We start from the raw sequence: 19,313 nt of genomic DNA, 5'->3' as shown, positions 1-19,313 counted from the left end.
AATCACCATTTTAATGATATTAATTAATTAATTAATTTATTTATTTATTTATTTATTTGTGGTACTGGAGTTCCTGGAAACCCTTCTACCTCCGGGCTACACTAATGGATACCTATATTTTAATATTTTTATTTGGAAACAGGGTCTCTTAAGCCAGCAAGGCTGGCTTTGAACCTGCGAGATCCTCCTGTCTACACCTCCCAAGTGGGGATTACAAGTGTGCACCACCACACCCAGCCTTAATGGTATTTATTATGCCTATTAAAATCATGGGATATCTTTCCATCTTCTAAGGTCTTCTTCAATTTCCAACTTTAGTATTTTATAATTTTTATTGTCTTTTACCTCCTTCCTTAGATTTATTTCAACATATTTCATTGTTTTGAGGTTATTGTGAATGGAATTGTTTTCTGGATATCTTCTTCAGTGGATATCATGGTTGGCATATAGAAAAGCTACTGGGTTTTTTAAGATCGTTTTTGTATCTTGCTACTTTGCTGAATTTGTTAATTATCTATAGAAGTATTTTGTTTTAGTTTTTTAATCTTTTAAGTACAAAAGCATGTCATTTGCATAGAGATTATTTGAGTTCTCCTAATTGTATTTCTTTGATTTCCATATCTTACCTTATGGCTCTGGCTAGAGTCTCGAGTGATATATTAAAAAGGAGTGGTGATATTTTTCTTATTCCTGATTTCTTAAAATTATCATAGATTTTTCTTATTCAATATGATGTTCGATTTTAGATTTGAATTTATTTTTATATTGTCTTTATAATATTTAGGTAAGTCCCTTCTATTAAAATTTTATGTATTTTAACATAGATGGGTATTAGATTTTTGTCAAATGCATTCTTAGCATCTATTGAAATGATCATGTGATTTTTTTCTTAGTTCTATGTATGTGTTGCATTACATGTATTGATTTCCACATGTTGAACCAGGCTTCATCCCTAGAATGAAACCAACTTGGTCATGGTGCACAATTTTCTTGATATGGTTTTTAATATGTGTTACTAGTATACTGTTTAGAATGTTTGCATCTATGTTCATCAAAAATATTGGCCTGTAGTTTTCTTTCCTTGCAGAACTTTTATTTGTTTTGGCCATTAAGATGATACTGGTCTCACTGATGGAGTTTAAAAGGATTCCATCTCTTTCTATTTCACAGAATAATTTGTGAACGATTAGGTTTAGTTCTTCTTAAATGTCTTATAAAATTCAGCTGGGAATTCATGTGGTCATGAACATTTCTTTTATGAAAGGCTTTTTATGAATGTTTATCTCTTTGTTTGCTATTAGTTTGTTTAGGGTTTTGATATCAACTTGGTTTAATTTTGGTATGTTGTGTATGCCTAGAAATCTGTTTCTTCTGTATTTTTCAGTTTATTCAAGTATATGTTTTCAAAATAGTATCTGATGATCTATATTTCCCACTGTGATTATGTCTTCTTTTTCACTTCTTAATTTATGAATTATTGTCAATTCTTTCTTTCGATTAGGTTGACTAAGGGTTGATCAATCTTGTTTATCTTTATAAAGAACGAGATATTTTATTTGTTAATCTATTATTTTTGTATTCTATTTCATTTATTTATCCTCTGATTTTAATTATTTCCTGACTTTTACTAGCTTTGTGATTAATCTGTTCCTGTTTATTGAGGTCCTCTAAGTATGTCATTAGGTTATTTATTTGATGACGTTCTGTTTTTCTTCTATGAGCACTCAGTGCTATAAATTTTTCTCTTAACCTTCAAAGTTTCCCATAAATTTTGATATGGTGTGTCTCTATTGTGTTTAATTCTAGGATTTTTTTAATTTTTACCCTCATTTTGTTTATGATTCAGTCTTCAATCAAAAGTGTATCATTCAATATCTATGTATTTTAATGCTTTGGGTTTTTCCTGTTGTTGATTTCTACTTTAATTTCATTATAATTTAAAAAGATGCACTATATGTTATGAATTTGCTAGTATTTGATTGATGACATAGAATATAGTCTATTTTTTTAAATATTACATGAGACACTGAGAAGAATATGTATTCAGATGTTTGGGGTTGAAATATTCTATGTATTTGTTAGATTCATTTGGTTTATAGTGTTGCATAGGTCAGAAGTGTTATCTTTTGTCTGGAAGTTAAGTTTAAGTTGGTGTAAGAGGTATTTTTAAATCTCCCAGTATTACTGTATTGGGTTCTATATGAGTGTTAATGTCCTAAATAATTTGTTTTATAAAAGTAGGTGTATCCACATTTGGGGTTTAAAATTTTATACTTTGTTGGTGCATTATAGTCTCATATCATAATTCAGTTAATAGAAATAGTGACATACATGCACAGAGCATTTCTTGGTGGATTCTACCTTTTATCAGTAAAAGATGATCCACTTGTGTCTAAGGACAATTAGCTTAAGCTCTGCTTCATTGTATATGAGAGTTTCTACCCCTACATATGTCCTGGCTCCATTTACATGGAAAATCTCTTTCAATCCTTTCACCATTAAATTAGAAATATTCTTACCCTTAAGGTGAGTTCCTATCAAAGAAGCATATAGTTGAATTGTGATCTTTAATCCACATTGCCACTCTATAGCTTTTAATTAGGGAGTTTAGGTTTTTGACATTCAATCATATTGTTGAGAAATAATTTTTGTTTTCTGTCATTTTGAATTTTATTTTCTGTTTGCTTTCATGTTACTTCTCCTTTGCTTAGTTGTTCATCTGACAGAATTAATTACTTCTTTATATCTGTTATTTATTTTATTTTATTTCTGTTTTATTCAAGTATTTTCTCTAGTTCTATCTTGGCAGTCATGAATTCTTTTAGTTTCTGCTTGTATTCGAGGGCTTTTATTCCTCTATCAATTTTGAAAGATATATTTGTTGGATATAGTGGTCTTACTTGGAAGTTGTTTTTTTCATAATTTAGAGTACATCCTACCAGTCTCTCCTGGCTTGCATGATATGTGTTGAGAAGCCTGAAAAGGTTGTTATTGTTTTGTCCCTGAATGTTACCCATCCTTTTGCTCTCAATGCATTCAAGATTCCCTCCTTGACTTCTATGTTAGATGTTTTGATTATTATCTGAATGCAAGGCCCAAGTTCTGCAGGGTCAGAGATTATGACCTTCTAAGGGGACTCTATCACTATATTGCTGGTTGTCATCACTTGAAACAATGTCAACCTCTGGCCTCTGTGTTTACCACCAGGCCCAGTTTTTGCTAAATGACAGATTGTAGCATTCCCAGTTTACAGAACAACTGAGTCAAATTACCACAGAAATACCACTGCCGCTCTGCCAGCTGTGATCACATGAAACTCTGATAGCTCCTTGCCTCCCTGATTGCAGGACCCAAATTCTGCTTGAGGAAAAACTGTGACATTTTGAGCCTGGGACATGGGTAGCTGAGTAACTGTGATTTAAATATAAGCAGTCAACCTCCAGAGTCAATACCTTACCTGTAACAATAGTGTCTTTAATCTCTTCCTTGATTTTTGTTACCATTTTTAAATCTAGATTAATATCATTTGAGTATGAATGAGATATAAAAGTCTTTATCTGCTCTTGTAATTTTAATAAATTATATCCGCTAATATAGTTTTTCAAAAGGAAGGGATGGCTGGGCATGGTGGCACATATTTGTAATCCCAGCACTTGGAAGGCTGAGATAGGAGGATCACACAGGTTCGAAGCCAGCCTTAGCTACTTAGTGAGGCTCTCAGCAACTTAGTGAGACCCTGTTTCCAAATAAATTATAACATAGTACTGGGGATGTAGCCCGGAGATAGAAAGCCCCTGGGTCCTATCCCCAGTACTACAATAAAAAAAACAAAAATAGGGCTCGGGGTGTGGCTTTGAGGTAGAATGCCCCTGGGTTTCATCCCCAGTACCTCCCCCCCGAAAAAAAAGAAAAAAAGGAATAAATGTTTTTAAAATAAATTTAATTATGTATCTTGTGGGGAAATATTTAAATATTAATTTTTTCTAAAATAAACTATAAAACCATTTTGATTATATACAAGACTTTTATATTTCTAACTTTAGGTCCTCCTCACACCACTTACAGCTCTAAGAATGTTCAACTGTCTTTTATGCCATTTTTTCATATATCCATCTGCCTAAAATAACTATTCTTATCTGAATACCATTGTCTATTTCTCCTTCAAAATTTAGTTTATGTATATTTATCACCTTATAGTACCTTTGTGCTTACTTCTATTGAAACTGTAATATATTATTGTGATTATCTCCCCCAAATATTCTAATGTATATTGTTAACAAGATAACCTTCAATCACAAATATTCTAGGAGTGAAGTAATGTTTGCTGAAAGAAGATATAAAGAATATTATCACATAGAGCTAGTAAAATAAAACTGAATTTTAAGATTTTTAATGATCTAGAATTTACCCATAATTACAAAGCTGATAAAATAAGAGCCTAATATCAATATGTGTCCAGATTCTTCCTGCAACATTACTAGCTGTTTAATTCTATGTAAGCCTGTGAGTATTTATTTCCTAAAGTAGGAATAATTCTTATTTCTGTACATTAGTTCTTTAGTACTTATTCAGCAAGATTTAACTTTTGACTAAAATGTCCCCAAATCCCCTAACCAGCAAACACTGTTAAACACATCTATTCTATTTCTTTGAATTCAGTTTTTTAGATTCTACATATAAGTGTGATCATGAAATATTTTCTATATGTGTTTTTCTTATTTTATTTAATATAATATCCTCCACATTCATGCATTATTTATATAAAATCATAGCTTTTTCATTCTTAAGACTACATGATATTGCATTACATACATAGGTAGATGGCAGAGAGATGATGCATAGAAAATAGATAGATAATAGCCATCTCATGTTTATCACCTTTTCTTCATTCATCAATAGATATTTAGGTTGTTTTGATATCATAGATATATGAATACTGCTGTAATGTATATAGAAACATAGCAAGATGCTATAAAAGTATTAAGTCCAAGAAAATAGATTAATAAGAAGAATTGAATTCAAAAGCAAGTGTCAGTGACATTGGTCACCAAGAGAAAAACAATGAGAGGATAGTTGTTTTCCTATGGTGCACATGTAAAAAAGGCCTCATTAAGCAAACTTCATTGTGTATTAAAGCATCATTAACCTCCTTAAGAGAATACAGTTACTTAAGCCCACATTTTCTGACAAATAACTGGCATTCCAATTACATGTTTGTCTATTCATTAAAGCTGATTTCCTCCTTGGCAATGCTATATTGTCCCATTAATGTGTGTAAAACTATTTCTTTTTAAAACATTCTGTCATTCATGCCTCTATTTCTCCCAAATTAGTTTAAATTAATGTGGTTTTAGCATGAATTCAACTTAGTCTTGGCTCACATAATATAGTATCTTATCTTTTAAAGAAAGAAATGAACATATCTATAGAAGAACAGAATTGCATTTCTCCTAGGAAACTAAATTCATTTCACAGACTTTGCTAATGATACGAATACCAATGATTGGCTATTAGATACCGATTCTCTCTTGAAACATGTTGCCTCTAATAGATATTAATGATAATAAAATGTAAAATGACCTTCAGCATTCCCTCATACATTGTTCCTATGGACAATTTGTATCAAATACAAGAAAATTTTTGTATAGGTACTATAATTATACAGTGACTTATTATTATGGCCAGAAAACAGCAATTGTGACCCCTTGCTTAGATTTAGGGTATATTTTACTTTAATTTTGTTCTATTATTTTTGCAAATATATCTACAAATCAGATATTTCTTTTATAAAATTGTTATGTTGAGAGCCTGAAAATTGATTTAATAAGCTTGTATTTTCCCCTGAAACATTGCAGACTTAGAAAACTACCACCTTTCTAACAATTATTTATATGGCTAGCTAGCTTTCTAGTTAATGCAACCTACCTACCTACTTATATTCATGGTCTTATTGCCATTTTCACCATTTTGGTCAACTTGAAGGCATGATTAATACCGAAATAAAGTTAATACTAATTTTTGTGTTAATAATTCTCATCCCCTATGCCAAAGTCACTTTAAAGAAAATAGAAGATGAGTTGGTATCCCAGAACTGTGAAAAACCTGTGAAATGAAGAATGGGATACAATCCTTCAAAGCAAAATACCTAAAATTAAGTGTCAAAAAATTGCAGACATTTATCTCAGTTATAATATTGACAATTTCAGCCAAATCAGGTGTTTGTTTGAAAAAAGTTACCCACCACACCTATATCTTTTAAAATTAATGTTCTTAGTTTATCTGTAGGAGAAAAATAAGTCAACCTTTTCCGAGTCCCTCTTTAGACATGCTAACCTTAGTTTACCCAGTCTCATTTCTGCTATAAATTGATATCATATTGGGAATTTAATTCAAGGTGAATAGTGAGTTTTACTTCAAGACTCATTAGTTCTTGGGCCTTTGGAAGTGGCACTGAACCTATGAAATAAAAAGAATAAAAATATTTTTTCTGAAAAACACTGTTGAATTTAAATGTACAAAAGTGTTCCAAAGTTAATAGTACATGCAGAGAAATCTCTGTCTCATGACCATAGTGTTTTACGTAAAATGCCAAAGCAAATTTTGAAATAACTCCAGCTTTTTTTCAATTGTGTTTTAGTACTTCTGGAAAGAAAATATAGGCTGTCTTATTTTTATTTTAAATCACATTTGGCCGGGCGTGGTGGCGCACGCTTGTAATCCCCGCGCTTGGGAGGCAGAGACAGGAGGATCGCGCAGGTTCGAAGCCAGCCGCGCGTGCTGGCTTAGGAGACCCTGTTTCCAAATAAAAATGCAAAAATAGTTCTGGGAGTGTAGCCCGGAGGTAGAAGGGCTTCCAGGAACCCCAGTACCACCAAAAATAAATAAATAAATAAATAAATAAATAAATAAATCACATTTGATTGAGAATAGTGAGATTAGTCAGTCATAAAAAATAAGAAATCAGATGCTCTCCCTAATATGTGAAAGCTAGGGTGAAAATGGGTCACAGGAGGAATTCTAAATGAAGAAGGAGATACAATAGATGAACAAATAAGGTGACCTAACTGAGGGGATGGGGGAAGGGAAGAGGGAAATTCTCTAATGCACATGATGTACTTTAATAAACATATCAATGTCATTCACTAAGCCAAACATGAGAAGAAGGGAAGGGGAGGAAATGGGGTGGGAATTGGGTAAGGGCTAATTGAGTGATGTGTATATGTATGTCTTTAACACCTTGTACTACATTAAGATGTATGACTACAATGCACTGATAAAAATTTTAAAAAAGAATATAGTTCATGGGCTAAGGTGACTTCTTGCAAAGTCTTTTCCATCATGTCTCATTTATTTACTATTATTGTTATTATATTAATGTGGTTAGTAATATAATTAACTATAATTTTGTATAATTTACTATATATAACAAAGCACCAGAACTTCTCTAGATAAGAGCCTTTAAGAGCAGGCACCAATATATTTCAAATGGTATGTTTATCACTTCATAGGATAAATGTCATAATATAAATCATGAATCTGAATTCAGAGAAGCCAAATTTCAACAAAAATAATCAATTATCAAGTATTATTTGAACTCAGAATTTTATATACCAGATAAAACATTACACCAGTCTTTTATCCCAAATAAACTTAAAATCTTATTGGGGAGATAAGACTCCATGAAAGGAAGTAAGTTTCCCTCTGAAACTTCATAAATACCCAAGATTCTGCAAATGCATCGAGAAAAAAGAATATTTTCTTAACAAAGTAATTACCATACAGCAATTATAGATGAATTCACATACATATATATGTACAAACCACATTTAATTTTGAAGACTTAATCTAGACTAAAGTGTTAAATTCAGATATTTGGGAAATTTGATACATTTATTGTGAAAAAACAAATTAGCACATATGTTTGATGGAATGATTTGACAATACATTGAAAGAGTCTTAACATTTACACTGATCTTTTGGGTTTTGGGGATAGTATTTTTGATACTGGGATTAAAAACAAAGCTATTCTAACTTGGAGCTACACCCATATTTTTTTTTGTTTTTAAAACAGGTTTAACTAAGTTTCTGAGGATACTGTTAAACTGTTGAGATTGACCTCAAACCTGTGATCCTCTTGTCTCAATATCCCAAGCACTGGGATTACAGGGCATGAGCCACCATGCTCAGGTTCACTAGTTTCTCACTGTAAAATAATGAATAATATATATAAAACTTTATATCTTTTCATGATTCTTCTACCCTCATCTTCTTTATGTATCACAAGTCCTATAGTCCTATTTTTTTCTACTACATGTATAAATCAATATGGAATAATGCTCACATATATGTACATATATTTTAAAACTACCTACTTCTCTATTGACATTATTTCTAATCCAACCAAATATAACCTTACACCTAAACTCCAACAATGCACCAATAAAAATATACTAAAAATAATAAAAATTAAACCACTCTCATGGTTTCCTTGCCTGTTTAACCATTTTAGCACAAGGCAACAGTAATGATAATTTCACAATGTAAAGCAAATTATGCTCTTATTGTAATTAAAACTGTTTTATAGTTTTTATGAAACAAAAGAAACCTACAAAATCCTGGATATGACCTGTACAAATCCTATTTCATGCTACTTTCCCCACATATACCTAAGGACTAGCCATGCTGAATTTCTTTTTGAATTGTCAAATCCATAAACTCTTTACCAACTTAAGGTCTTCACATAACTGTTTTTCATTATGATACTCTTCACACACTAACCAATATGTTTCAACTCCTTCTCCAAATTCACACACATACAGAAACACACACATATTGTTCCCACATCTGGGTCCTTCTCAACATTAAGATATAAGTGTAAATATTACCTCCTCATATATGCATTTCGTAACCACCTAATTTAAAGTAATCCCTACAACCACTTCTTCATTACCTAAATTTTTATTTTCTCTTTATAAAACTATAAATTTGAATTATATACTTGTTCATCTACTTATTTTTGTATATCTCATTATTAGATTTTAAATTCCATGTTGCAACAACTTGCCTAAATTGTTCATCAATATTTACCCATGGCTTACATGGTGCCATAAACATAGTGTTTTATAAGCACTTGTCACATAAAATAATATACAGAATATTTATTGTAGCATTTATTTTTTTGATACTTGGAGTTAATCACAGGGTCATTGTTCCTCCAATCCAAACCCCAAGCTCTATTTTTTATCTTTGTAAATAATTTTTTATTGGTGCATTGTAGTCATACATCTCAATGGGGAAAAAAGAAAACTTGTGGAGATATACATGCACACATCACCCAATTAGCCCCTACCCAATCCCTAACCCTTTCCCTCCCCCTCCCACCTACCCATGCTTGGCTTCCTGACTGACTTTGATATGTTTGAGTACATCATGTACTTTAAAGAGTTTCCCTTGTCCTCTGTCTTATCTCCTCAGATATGTCACCTTCATTGCTCCTCTATAGGGTCCTTTCTTCATCTAGAGTTCCTCCTGTTACCCATTTCTCCCTAATATTTTGCACATTAAGAAAAGCATGTGATTTCTTATTTTCTTGTGACATTTCATTGTAAATGCCATTATTTTGTTCTCTCTTATGGCTGAGCAAAATTCCACTGTGTACATATCCCATAGTTTTGAAATCCATTCATTCATTGAAGGACAACTTGGCTGGTTCCACAGTTTGGCAATGGTGAACTGTGCAGCTATGAACATGGTTGCTCATGCATTAGTTTGGTATTTTGGTTTTCATTCTTTTTGGTAGATACCCAGAGGTGGTCTTGCTGGATCATATGGTAAGTTCATTTTTTCCTTCTTCTGAGGATCTTCTATGTTGTTTCCAAAGTGGTTGCACCTACTTGCAATCCCACCAACAATGTATTAGAGCTTCTGTTTCTCCACACTTATTCCTACTTACGGAAAACCTGAAAGCCAGAAGATGAGTAACTTTGACAGGATAACCCATTCACAACCAATTTTTTTTTAAATAGAGGTCACTCGGATCGAGAAATCTGCTGAGCTATTAGGTGAGGCAGCAGCAGCTAATATTGCTTCCTAGCCACACAGTTGAAGAAACCCACTGGCCCTTTGCTCTGAAGCAGGCCCCAGTTCCAGGCCTGCCACGCAACAGGTTCCGGACCCGGCCCGCTGGCTCCAGACCCAGCCTCACCATGTGGCAGACTCTGGACCTGGCCTTGCTAGCTCCAGACCTGGCCTTGCCACCCACAGGTTCTTTACTGTTGCTGTGGGCATGACATTTACAGAAGTTCCTAGTTTCCTCCATATATATATAACTTTTTTTAGTAGGAAAAAACAGCACATGTCACTTGCAGAGGCTGAGAGCCCAATTCCCTAGCAGTAGTGGATTTTATCTCCCCACTGAAAGTGGAGGCTCACAGCCTCACCATGGGGAGTGGAATCTGCTGCTCCAAGCATACGCTGAACCCTAGTGCAGTGCAGAGGGGCGGAGTGGCAATGAGCTGAGGTCTCCAGGGACCTCCAGTGCAGGGAATCAGCCCAGCAACATGGGCAGGGCTCCTTCCGACTTGTCCCAGACATTTATCTTACATAGTATGTTATCCAGAATTCCTGCACATGTGTGGCAAGAGCAGTCTACTTTTGGGGAGATATTTTTCAAAAATTCAAAGTGGATTGGATTGGATCTGTCTGCCTCTCCTGAATACTGGCTGCCGCTGCTACCACCAATTTGGTCTGTCTCTGCAAAACTTTTTCTTACATAGTTTTTTGTTCAGAGTTCCTTAGCACGTGGGGCAGGAACAGTCTACTTTTGGAGAGATTTCTTCAAAAATTCAAGGTGGATTTAGTTGGATCTGTCTTCCTCTCCTGAATACTAGCCACCACCTCCACCTTCTTGGTCTCCCCTACAGTATGTTGTTGTTAAGTATTCCTGTGCATGTGTGACAGGAGCAGTCTGCTTTCTGATCTCTTCTGGGATATCCCTCCAAAAATCACTTTTCTTGCAGTGGCGGGCGCCACGCTGCAATCTTGCCTCTAATTCCGCCATTTTCCGCGCTCTCTCCTATATTTCAGATGGGATGTGATGACTGGAGATGTTTCTGTGTGTTGTCCCATTCCGCTATTAAATCAAAATCTGTTGTCCATGGTTTCTCAGGGGGATGCATGTCCTATTCGGCTGCTACTAACCATCACCGCTGCCACTGCAGCTGCTACGGCATCCACCGCCATCATCCTCCCTCTTCAATACTTTTTAATACAAGAAAACAGTATGTGTCTTTTGCAGGAGTTGGGCCCCAAGTACTTAGTAGCAATGTGTATTATCTCCCCGCCAAGAGCGAAGGCCCACAGCTCACCATAGAGAGCGGATTCTGCTGCTCATAGCTCACCCAGCCCCAGCGCTGCACAGAGGATTTGGCAGCTGGGAGCGCCCTTGGCTCCCCCGACGCAAGGCGCTGGCCGACCGGACTATGCGGGGCTCCATCTGACATGCCCCAACATTTTTCTTACATAGTATGTTGTCCAGAGTTCCTGAGCATGCGGAGCAGGTGCAGTCTTTCTTTTTTTTGGGCGGGGGGGGGGGGTTTCTCCAACAGTTCAAGGCAGGTTGGATTGTTTTTATCTACCTCTCCCGAATACTGGCTGCCACTGCCGCTGCCACCGTCGTCTCTGCCATCTTCGTCCATCTCTTCTTTTTTTTATATTTTAGTTAGGAAGTCACAGCTATAAATGTCTCTATATATTGTCCCAATCAGATATTAAACCAAAATCTGATGTCTGGGGTTTCTCAGAGGAATACCTGTCCTATTTGGCTGCTGCCAGCTATTGTTGCTGCGGTCACCATCTTCCCAGAATTTCTATTTTTTATCTTTTTTTTCTGTGTGGGTTTAGGGATGGAACCCAAGGGCATTTGACTTCCAAGCTACACCCCCTGACCTATTTTTTATTCTTTATTTTGAAGCAGGGTCTCAGTGAGTTGCAGAGTGCATTGCTAAGTAGATGAGGCTGTCCGCGAACCATGATCCTCCAGTCTCAGCCTCCGGAATGCTGGAATTACAAGAGTGCACCACCATGCCCTGCTTATTTTTTTTATCTTAAGAAAGGGTCTCACTAAATTGCTGAGGCAAGCTTCAAATCTGCTATCCTGTCTCAGCCTCTCAAGTACTTAAATTCCAGGTATGTGCCACTGCATCAGCTGTGGCATTTATAATAGGAAAAAATGAAAAAACATTGAACTCCTAACAGTAAGGCAATGGTAAAATAAATTATTGTAGGAATAAATGGTAGAAAACCATACAGTTATTAAACATCATGTTATAAATATTAATAATGATATTAGACACTAAAATTTAATTTTAAGACATACATTAATATGTTATTTTCCCCAAATTTGTAGCGAAATAAATGTGTATATAGGAAAATATTTGATAGAAATACACCAATATGTTATTGGCTATTTTAGATTGTGTTTATGAATGGCCTTTTCTTTTCCTATTTCCTTTACAAATAAAATATAATGCTGGTTAAAAATAAAATACTCTAATGTACATAATGTACATTTACAAACATATCAAAGTCAATCACTAAACCAAACATGAGAAGGAGGGAGGGGGAGGGAATGGGGTGGGAATTGAGGAAGGGCTAAATGAGTGATGTGTGCATGTATGACTCTACCATCTTGTACCTCATTAAGATGTATGACTACAACGCACCAATAAAAATAAATAAATAGCACAGTTTCACCAATAAAACTTAAAGGTAAATTTAGTTTAAAAGCAAATACTAACTAACATTTTAGGAGGACTTTTATCTAAAACTGGGGGAAAGTTTAATTTTAATTTGTTTTGTAAGTAAAACAGTCTTGCTTTTTTTACCTGTATCATCAAAGTATCTTATAGTTTAATTTTGTATTAAAAGCCTATAGTAGAGTAAATCCAGCTATACAGGAGTCAATATGCACTAGGTATTTTGTTTTTTTATGGTACTTTTTCTTTTCAACAAATTATGTTTTTACCCAGAGTAAAGTCAACATAAAATATAATTTTTACATACTGAATATTGTTGCCAATTAAAAAACGGAAGGATTCTAATGTTTATTTCTGGAACCTAACCAATTAGAGGGAGAAAAAAAACACGAAGATTTTAGAAATAAATATATAAGTTGTTAAACATCTGTCTATAAAACCACTAAGGGAAAATTTCATGTATGTAAGATAAGGAAACAAATGTTTATACAAAGTTTATATCAAAGGAACATATCCAACTCACCAGCACTCATTAACTTACATTACATTTCTTATCAGTACTGTTTCTATTATCAATATATTTCTTATCAGTACAGTTTCTTTTCAGACACAGTCACCTGTGTGCAGGTGAACATAAACACACAAGTCTTTCTAGATACTATTTTGTCCCTATAAGATGAAATAACAACATACCTGATATCATCAGGAAGCCACCTCCAACTTTGTAACACCCAGAACTGGCAAAGGGCATACCACACACCAGCAAAAATCCTCCAGCCAGACCAGAACCAACACCTAATATAATAAAGATTGTCCAGAAGCCTCTATAAACTAGTGAGTGAAAAGAAAAACATATATATTAAAAATAGTCTGTAGCTTAGGACTATTCCCTAAAACTAACCTGTCATTAATGATAAAAATCAAGTTTGTTTTAATCTCCAGTTTCATAGTTATATGGGTAAATGCCTATAACCCCTTGTTTGATCATATGTTTTTGTGGTACTGAATATTGAACCAAGGTGATCTGTGCCATTGAGTTATACCCATATCCCTTTAAATTTTTGTTTTTAATTTGAGAGAACGTTTCACCAAATCGCTACTGCAGGCTTCAAACCCATTTTTCTCCTGTCTCAGCTTTCCAAGTACTGATATTACAGGTGTGAGCCACTGTGTCAGTCCTCGTCTCTGTTCTTTACCTAATGTTCAACTACACAACTTGTTTTTAACTCAGGGACATTCTGTCTCTGCCTTTGGGATTGAACTTAGGGATATTCTGTCTCTGATCCCCAAATCTATCTTATTTTTCCTTTGAAATAGATTCCCATTAAGTTTCTGAGGGTTTGCTAAATTGTGTATACTGGTAATGAACCTGCAATTCTCTTACCTGAGCCTCCCAAGTACTGAGATTAATGGTGTGTGCCAAAACTTTCTGCTTCCTGCACATGTTTTAAAGCACAACATGCAGATAAAGGAGGATGGTAGATTTGAGGCCATCCTTAGCAATTTAATGAGACTCTGTTTCAAAATAAAAAATAAAATAGCAGTGGGGATTAGAACACCCCTGGCTTCTAGCCACAGTACCACAATAACAAAAAAGAACTCATTTATAGTATAAGCATGAATTATAATTAAAATACAAAAATAAAGAAAGTATTAATGATATTTCAAAATCACCATGCAAGGAGACAAAACATACAGGCTGTTTGGATACCTGCTTCCAGCCAATCAAAACTGTCTTCAAAATCATTTGTCTTTCCTGTTCTCATAGGGGTAGATTCCATTGATTCCTGCATCAGCTCCACATAAAGTATACTTGCTCAGTTGGGATTTTCCCACAACCACCAATGTGGTAACTGATTTAGACCATCATTCTTGGGAAAATTCTCAGAATCTCTGACTTTATCTCTGCAAACTATATTTATGTTAGGTCTGATTTGTATAGTAAATATCTATGTTTTCAGTGGGAATTACTGTATTCATGAGTGCATGATAACTACAGTGCTGCTGGTGAAAAAAACTGAATGAAGAGTTGGGGGTGTTGCTCAGTGTTGAGTGTTGCTCAACATAAAAGCACATAAGCTTTTCTCTAGCAGGCCTCAGGCTCTTCGTTCCACCCTCAGCACTACAACTTGATACTAGAAGGAATACTATAAACTTTACAAATATTTGGTAAATTAAATAGCATGTTTCTAAACAATTTATGTAATCAAATAAATAATCAAAAGGAAAAGTAATTGATTAAAGATGGTAGAATAAAGAAGAACAGTATTTTGGTTTTCCAAAGACTCAGAACTCAGTCAGCAGGAGGACTGCTTTTTGGTGAGATAAGAAAGTAATCAGAACTCAGTAGAAGAAAGACAATAGAAACATAGTGAAATTAGTGCAGCACAAATAAAAGAGGACTGAAGAGGCTCATTAATCTCATCTGGTGAATGGAGAGCCTATGCCTGGGCTGGTGCTGCCAGGACATGGTGGCTCTCAGAGATCAACTCCAGCAAAGAAAAAGCAGAACCTTGTTAAACCAATGATTGCCAAGAATTATCAAACTTCTTTCCACACTTGAATAACTAAAAATTGCAACTCCCCAGACCTTTCAGCCAAACAACACTGCAAATGCCTATGATTGCAGCCAAACTAGAACCATGAAATTATAGGATTTTCTTTCAGAGAATGCAGAGTCTATAACTTGCCTCATCAACACTACTGTGAATTTACAGACCAACCATCCAGTGAACGTTGATGACTGCAGATTTCCTGCAGGGACCCAAGCAGCACCATCTGAGGGTGAGACGTTTGCATGACTAAGGTACTTCTGTGGCAGTTAATGAACCCATGGAGTCTGTAATTTGGCAAACCAACCATGATGGTGGAGGGAGCTACATTTGGACATGACAGATATGTGAATTACCAGACAATCCCTAGGGATACTTGTGCAGGTATGACCTAGGGTCCACAGGAAAAGTGTATAGGAAATGAAAAAAAAAAACATGGAGAAATTGAGACTCTAAGTAAGAAAGAGAATCTTTGACCAAAATTAAGAAGTCAATAAATGAATTAAAAACCTCAATAGAAACCACTTTGGGTAAACTATACAACATAGAAAATAGAGTAATTCTTGGGAGACAGTTCATTCAAAATTGACCACAGAGTCAGCTGTATGAGGAAGACAATATGATGACAAGACAAAACATCCAAGAAATATGAGATAATAAGAAATGGCCTAACTAATGGATAATAGGCATTGAAGACGGTCTAGAATCACAAACCAAATGCATTAGAAACCCCTTCAGAGAAATAACATCATAGAATTACCCAAACATAGAAAAAGAATTGGAGATTCCCTTACAAGAGGCACTCAGGGCATCAATAAGACAAGATTAAAGAAGAACTTCTCCCCACCGCACAGTAATAAAATCACTACTATAGAGGCCAATGAATGAATATTAAATGCATCAAAAACAAAATAATGGGTGACAGTCGGGCGAAACAATAACAATCACTTTAGAATTCTCAAACCAATTATGAAAGACAGGAGGGATTGGTATGATATACTCTAAACTCCAGAAGAAAACTACTTCAGTACAACCACAACTGCTATATCAAACAAAAATATTATTCAAAATTTAGTGAAAAATAAAAACTTTTCAAGTAAAGCAGAAATTAAAATAACTCATTATTACCAAGCAGGCAACAAGAAAATACTTAACTAAAAAGGGATAAAAAGAAGCAGATATCAAAACCAGAGAAATGGTGAATTGCACCAGATGGGCAACTAATCAAAGGAGAAATAAAATTATATCAAACAGAGAATATAACTCAAAATGGCATGAAACAAAAATCATTTTCACTAATAACACTGAATATCAAAGGTCTGAACTCCCCATTTAAACGGCATACATTAGCAATGTGGATTAAAGAACATAATCCAGCTATAAACTAATTTCAAGAAACTCACTTTACAGGCAAAGATATTCATAAGCTAAAGACAAAGGGATATAAAAACTTATACTATGCAAATAAAGGCTGAAAACAAACAGGGGGAGCAATGTACAAATCCAACAAAGTAAACTTTAATTCAAACCTTATCAGAGACAAAGCAGGCCACTACTTACTAGTAAAAGGAACAATCCAACAAGAACATGTAATGATAGTAAATGTTTATGCCACAAATGGGAAAGCACCTACTTTATAAAACAAACTCTTTGGGACATTTGGTCTCAAATATATCCCAATACAGTAATATTGTGAGACTTCCACAAACCACTCACACCACTAGATCAATCTCTCAGACAAAAGATCCATAAAAATTCTTCAAGCCTAAAGAACAATATAAAACAATGGACCTAATAGATACATATATAATATTCTAACCAAAAGTAGCTAAATACACATTCTTTTTAGATGTTCATGGAAGTTTTTCTGAAATAGACTATATACTTGTCCAAAAAAGCAAGTACTAGCAAATTCAAAAATTGTGACATAACTCGTTGCATCTTTTAAAAACATAATGAAATAAAAGTAGAAATTAACCTCAGGAGAAAGAAATACATAAATACATGGAGACTGATATACTTTTGAATGAGGACTGGCTTATAAAAGAAATAAGAGAACAAATTTTAAAAATTTCTAAAACTTAATTTTAAAATTGACATAACTTACCAAAATCTAGGAAACTTTGAAGGTGGTCTTAAGAGAAAAACTTATAGTATTGTTTGCCAACATAAGAGAAACAAAGTCACCAAATAAAAATAGAAACAGGCTAATCTTAAAACCAGTAGAAGGCAAAATATAATTAAAATCGAAGCAGAAATCAGTGAAATGAATAGAAACAACAAAAAAATACAAAAGTTAAAAGAGCAAAAAGGTCCGGGATTGGGGGTGCATGCTTGTAATCATCGTGCTTTGGAGGCAGAGACAGGAGGATCGCACAGGTTCTAAGCCAGCCTCTCTGGCTTAAGAGACCCTGTTTCCAAATTAAAATATAAAATAGATCTGGGAGTGTAGCCTGGAGCTAGAAGGGCTTCCAAGAACCCCAGTACCACAAAAAAGAGCAAAAAGCTGGTCCTTAACTGGGAGTGGTGGTGCACACTTGTAATTCCAGCATTCGGGAGGCTAAGACTGGAGGATCGCAGTTCACGGATAGCCTCAGCTACTTAGTGAGGCCCTCTGCAACTCAGTGAGATCCGGTTTCAAAATAACAAATAAAAAATAGGGCAGGGGGTGTAGCTCGGAGGTCAAATGTCCCTTGATTCTATCCCCAGACCCTTAAAAAAAAAAAAAAAAAACTGGTCCTTTGAAAAGATAAACAATATTGATAAACCTTTAGCCACTCTGACCAAAACAGAAAAAGAATCTACCCAAACTGTTAAAACCAGAACTCAAAAAGGAGGAATCCTTCTCTTAGAGTTATGGTTATGGTTATGGTTAGGGTTATAGGTTATGGCTAAGGTTATAGTTAGAATTAGTAAATCCAGAGGACCATCAAAAACTATTTTGAAAATTTATACTGTAATAAGCTAGAAAATATAGAAGAAATCAACAGATTTCTAGACACATACAACATACTTAAACTGAACCAAGTAGATTTACAAAATCTAAACTGAGTAATCAAAGCAAAGAGAGAACAACAGCAATAAAAAGCCCTCCGACAAAGGAAAGTACAAGTCCAGACAGATAACCAGGTGAATTTTATGAAACAGTCACTGAAAATAAACTCAATACTTATCTTGCTATTACATGAAATTGAGGAAGGGATTCATTCTACAATCCTTCTATATGCTAGCATCACCTAAATATCAAAATTTAATAAAGATTCCTCAAGCAAAGAAAATTACAAATCAATATCCTTGATAAACATAGATGCTTATCAAAAATATTCTAAGCAGCCAGGCGTGGTGGCGCACACTTGTAATCCCCGCACTTTGGAGGTAGAGACAGGAGGATCTCACAGGTTCGAAACCAGCTACACTGGCTTAAGTGACCCTGTTTCCAAAAAAAATAAAAAGTATAAAAATAGGTCTGGGAGTGTAGCCTGGAGTTAGAAGGGTTTCCAGGAACTCCAGTACCACCAAAAAAAATTCTAAGCAAAATTATAATGATATGTATTCAAAACCATATAAAAAATCCACCATGACCAAACTAATTTCATTTCAGTAATTCAAAGCTTGTTCAATATATGCAAATCAATGTCATTCGCTATGTAAATATAACTAAGAATAAAAATCACATAATTATCTCAAAAGATGGTGAAAGAACATTTGACAAAATCCAGCATCCATTCCTGTTAAAAACACATTGCAGAAAATTGTAATAGAAGAAACTTAACTTACTTTAACATCATTAAGACAATATAAAATAAAATCAAAGCCAACATCATATTCAATGGGGAAAAATTATGAGAATATTCTTTAAAATGGGGAACAAGACAAGGATCCACACTATCACCACTCATTTTCAGTACAATACTCAAGACTCTTTCTAGGTCCATAAAACAAGAGAAGTACATCAAAGGAATTAAATAGGAAAAGAAGAACTGAAATGACCTCTTTGTGTATATGA

At 34.6% G+C, this 19,313-nt stretch overlaps 1 pseudogene across 1 annotated transcript in view; it reads right to left on the bottom strand.

Moving 5' to 3' along the window:
* Positions 1–11,241, bottom strand: part of LOC308279058 (parathyroid hormone/parathyroid hormone-related peptide receptor-like) — a 91,905-nt pseudogene extending 80,664 nt beyond the window's left edge. The window contains exons 1-4 of the transcript in view: positions 11,200–11,241; positions 9,953–9,959; positions 3,458–3,511; positions 3,273–3,411 (exon numbers count right to left, since the gene is read on the bottom strand). The product of the transcript in view is annotated as a parathyroid hormone/parathyroid hormone-related peptide receptor-like (transcript). The remainder of the gene's footprint in view (positions 1–3,272; positions 3,412–3,457; positions 3,512–9,952; positions 9,960–11,199) is intronic.
* Between the last annotated feature and the right edge of the window lie 8,072 nt (positions 11,242–19,313).

The sequence above is a fragment of the Muscardinus avellanarius genome (genome assembly GCF_963383645.1).
Source record: "Muscardinus avellanarius genome assembly, chromosome: X".
Taxonomy (NCBI): Eukaryota; Metazoa; Chordata; class Mammalia; order Rodentia; family Gliridae; genus Muscardinus; species Muscardinus avellanarius.
Note: the sequence above shows the minus strand (reverse complement) of the source record. Positions and strands in the feature narration are given on the sequence as shown.